Source organism: Palaemon carinicauda, chromosome 4 (assembly GCF_036898095.1).
Source record: "Palaemon carinicauda isolate YSFRI2023 chromosome 4, ASM3689809v2, whole genome shotgun sequence".
NCBI lineage: Eukaryota > Metazoa > Arthropoda > Malacostraca > Decapoda > Palaemonidae > Palaemon > Palaemon carinicauda.
In genome coordinates this window covers 46,191,073-46,196,485 of record NC_090728.1, presented here as the reverse complement: position 1 = coordinate 46,196,485, position 5,413 = coordinate 46,191,073, and positions in this window count along the sequence as shown.

The window sequence follows — 5,413 nt, the reverse complement described above, 5'->3', positions numbered from 1 at the left end:
TCTTATCTATCCTGCATCCCTTATACAGGGTTCTTGGATCTCCCTGTCAATCAGCTGTCAAAACAAAATCAGCCGTCAGGTAATATTTTCCCTAGTTATGTGCTCCGAGCAAACCAGAATGATCTTTACCCGGTTACTCCTTGCAAGAGTTACAGTACAACACGCCATGGAAATACTGGCGCGGACGCAGCCCAAGAATACAAGTCGATAGTAATGTTCTTTGTATAAGTATACAATGCGCTGAGCTTGTTTGCCAATGAGATAGTCTCTAAGCACGCTTGTACACAAGCATATGTATGCTTGTCCGTTGGAGAAATAGGAGGTTGCTAGTTAAAATGATTTATTGATGATTTTCTCAACACAAAGTTCTTTTACTATAATTTTTTTGCATATCATTTTGAGGCAAACTTTTTCCACTGTTCTTTATGCTATTATCCTTCGTTATAGAAATTTCATTTTTGAAAATTATACGTTATTTTTTTCATGCCACAATATTCATTTAGATATTTTTCAGTTAAGCAACACAATCATTTATGCGATATTCTTTGAGGTGAACCCGGTCCAGCTTTTTGTTGCAGGTAATTTCACGAATTAAGAAAAATTCGGCCTTTATAACAATTCTATATAAAACATTAAAATGATTGATTTGAAAACCAATAATTGAAGTACACGAGAGTCAAAATTAACTACATTGAGTATGGTCCAATAGTAAACTCAAATGACCCATCCACCATCTAAAAAGCAAATTGCCATTGGGAAGTTAGCTACATATATTTTACAACACCTGCAGTGAACATTAATCATCTAGTTTTCAATAAACGTAGAGGATATCAAAATTAAATGTTACTCTGAAACTACAAAAATTTCAGTTGGAAATGTATCTGACCACGGTATTATTAAAACTATAATAATAATAATAATAATAATAATAATAATAATAATAATAACTAGAGGGGCACTCAGTAGAGTGCAGACCTCCGCCGCGGCATGTTATTTTTCGACCTTTTGTTCAACCTTGACCTTCAACCTTAACATGTATTAATTGGCGTGAATTTTCCTACACTCAATAGAAACCAAGTTTGAAGTCTGTGACAACAATGTCCAAACTTATAGCTAATTACGTAAATTGGACATTTTGCTTGACCGTGACCTTGACCTTGCCCTTCCAAAATTTAATAATTTCCAGCTTTTTACATAACAGATAATCCCTTCAAGTTACAATACTCCACGATTAAAATTGTGAGCAGGAAGCTGTTCGGAAACAAACAAACAAACAAACACAAACAAGGGGTAAAACATAACCTCCTTCAAACTTCGTTGGCGGAGGTAATAACAATAGGCACAAAACTAGTTGACCTTTCCGGCGTAGTAGTTTGTTGGTAATTGAAATAACTGGGCTGCCGGAACTTCCAATTGTGTGCACCATCCCTCCATTAAAGCTCAAAGCAAACGAAATGTTTCTGCTCTGCTTTTATTGTCAAATATGTCAGCGAACAAATATAGATTCTGTGAATTTCTTTGATGTAATATATGTACAGAAGTATGACATGAATCCCATCCATCCTTACGCAATGAATCGTATTCATAATTTCAAATCCAAAATCAGTTACTTTTCATTGTAATTTAGTTAATTTCCAAAGCGAAGAGGAGTAATGTTGTAAAAAACTAATTTCCATTGGCATAAATGACCAACACATTCATAATTTCCTATCCAAAGTCAGTTACTTTTCATTGGACTTCAGTTAATTTCTAAAGCAAAGAGGAGTAATGGTGTATAAAGTAATTTCCATTAGCAAAATTAGCATTACATATTAAATGCGTACTGATTACTTTTATACAAAGGGTTTTTTTGAGGTGTTGAGAAAATAAATGCCTGGCATTCATAAATTTTCATTTCGTAAGGAAAATATTTAAAGCATATGACATACAAATGAAACTAGAATTACATCAAAACGGACATAAATTGGAATTTAATTGGAAAACGTATAAAGACTTTTCCAGAAAGTACGAAATCGGTAGCTCCATTCTGTTTTGACACTTACTGTTTTTAGAATGATATATTGCTAATTTATCCTCATCATTTAATTATTTCCTTATTTCCTTTCCTCACTGGGCTATTTTTCCCTGTTGGAGCCCTTGGGCTTATAGCATCTAGCTTTTCCAACTAGGGTTGTAGCTTGGCAAGTAATAATAACAATAATAATAATAATAATGGCGTTAGAAAACATTGGGAAGGCTAACTAGGGTACCAGAGGCATTAATTTTCTTAAAAGAAACACAAAGACCAGGATGGTATTTAAAAAAAGATAAAAAGACCAAAAATTCGCCTAAAAAAATTCTTGGTGCAGTTAACTTCGCGAAGAAATAGCTCTCTCTCTCTCTCTCTCTCTCTCTCTCTCTCTCTCTCTCTCTCTTTTTTTTTGAGAGAAAGACCAAACTTTAGCCTAAAAAAATTCTTGGTGCAGTTAACTTCGCGAAGAAATAGCTCTCTCTCTCTCTCTCTCTCTCTCTCTCTCTAAAAAGACCAAACTTTAGCCTAAAAAGTTCTTGGTGCAGTTAACGTCACGAAGAAATAGCTCTCTCTCTCTCTCTCTCTCTCTCTCTCTCTCTCTCTATTCAAAAAAGATAAAAAGACCAAACTTTAGCCTAAAAAAATTCTTGGTGCAGTTAACGTTGCGAAGAAATAGCGCTCTCTCTCTCTCTCTCTCTCTCTCTCTCTCTCTCAAAAAGAAGGAAAGACCAAACTTCCGCCTAAAAAATTCTTGGTAGTAGTTAACGTTGCGAAGAAGAAATAGCACTCTCTCTCTCTCTCTCTCTCTCTCTCTCTCTCTCTCTCTTTCTTTAAAAAAAGGAAAGACCAAACTTTCGCCTAAAAAAATTCTTGGTAGTAGTTAACGTTGCGAAGAAGAAATAGCTCTCTCTCTCTCTCTCTCTCTCTCTCTCTCTCTCTCTCTCTCACTTTAAAAAAAGGAAAGACCAAACTTTCGCCTAAAAAAATTCTTGGTAGTAGTTAACGTTGCGAAGAAGAAATAGCTCTCTCTCTCTCTCTCTCTCTCTCTCTCTACTTCTTTTTCATGAGGCTATTTTTTTTCTCTCTCTCTCTCTTCTTTACACACCCATTTATTCTAATTTGCACATCCTCCACCCCTTCCTATTCCCTGTTATTGTCTGTACTAATTATATCCCTCAATTCTGGCCCTCACGATCCACTGCTCAGTGACTTCAGAGGATTTTAATTTGTGATCAGTTAATAAGATGGTTGCAAAAGATTCATTACGTGCCTTTGCAATGCAATATTCAAGCACACTTACAGTGTGACGTCACGCTTGATTGTGGTAGGCAAAGGGGAGGAAGACATCTCGTTTATTTTTAGAGGGTTTGGATAAAGAGATAAAATTGTTTACATAAATTTTCTTCTTTATAAAATGTTAAATGAATCTACTCATTCAACATTATATGCAGCTATTGATTGTTTACATAAATTTTTTTTTTTATATATAAAATGCTATATGAATGTACTCAATCAACAATATATGCAGCTATTGAAATTTAGTTTTAGTTTAAGTTACTGTTTATTTACATGTTTTTAACATCAATATTTTATCAAAATTAAGAACTTGGAAAAAAAAAAAAACTGCTAAGACACGAACCCAGCCAGCATACCAGGCAAGAGAAGGCTTCACATAAAATCTTACCTAACCTATAGCACCAAATTCAATATTTCTGAAACATTAAAAATAGGGATATATTTTTCACACGAACACCGACCAATCTTAAAAGGATACATGTCCTTTTGTGTATATAATATCTATACAAACCTATCAAAATCCCAACCTTAACACTGTATTCTGAAACCGCTTAATTTTATAATATATCTGAAACATTAAAATTAGGGACATCACCTCCTTCACACGAACACCGACCAATTTTCAAAGGATACATGTCCTTTTGTGTATATAATATTTATACAAACCTTTCAAAATCCTAACCTTAACACTGGATTCTGAAACCGCTTTTGGTGAGGATAAACAACATACACTTTCCCCCGCGAGGCAGATCCAAACCACGATTATTGGCAAAGGAAAATGAAATGCTTCTAGATGCGTGGCAAGATACGCCCATAGCGACATCAAAAACGATTTAAAGGCAAATACCAATCCGTGACCTGTGAGGTCATGATCACTGCCATTAAGCCTGCCCTCTCTTTATTCGCCTTGTAAAATACAGCCGCGCCCCAACTTAAGAGTTTAACATGGGATACAAAAGGGATACTATCGGGTCCAAATCTAGTCAAAATAAAAGTACAAAAATATATGAATTCTTTTTCCATTACACAAACAAGAGGTGGGGCTGACTAAAACTGGAGGTTAAATGCATTTCCGGTTTCTGATGCAATTCGGTAGCAATTTCGATATCAAAATTGACCGCCTTACGAAAAATTATTGTAAATAATTCTTTAGTATATAAAAAAAGAGGAAAAGAGAGGTTAAAACTGAATCGTCAAATAATAGTTTAGTTTTTGACTAACGTAAACAGCAAAAAAAATAAAAAACTCAGATTTATGACATTTATTCGTTCATCTATCTATACAAACATACGATATATATATATATATATATATATATATATATATATATATATCAGAAAATATATCAGAAAATATATCACTTTATTGAGATCTGTGTTACTGTATGGACATGAGTCGTGGTATGACAATGAAACAATCTCCAACAGATTTAGTAGATCTGAGAACAAAGCCCTCAGAAGAATATTGTGAATTAAATGGCAGGACAGGATTAGAAATGAGACTAAAAGAGATTACTCGGGTGCCATATGTGGATGAGATTATTTGTTAGGGGTAGATGACGATGGTTTGGGTATGCTCAGAAGAGTTGGAAGACCCAGTCCTACATGGGTGAGAACTATGAAGCGCGAAGTGGGAGATGATGAGTGAAGAAGTATTGAATTTAAAGCTCAAGATAGAGACGACTGGCGAAATCTAATCTGAGGCCTTTTGCGTCAATAGGCGTAGGAGGAGATGATGATGATGATGATATGATATATATATATATATATATATATGTATGTATATATACATATATGTATATATATACATATATATGTATGTATGTATGTATGTATGTATCTATCTATCTATCTATCGATCGATCGATTTATCTATCGATATATATATATATATATATATATATATATATATATATATATTCGAAAGTAGACTTTCTTTTGAAGTTGTGGGAACGTAGTTTTATACATCAGAAAAAAACTCACAATTTAAAGACATAATAAGTCACTGATTACACATCCACTATTTTCTGATGAAACGATCCTTCAGTAATGTACCACGAGAACTAAAAACTTTCGCAAATGTGCGCACGCAAATAAACCTAAGATA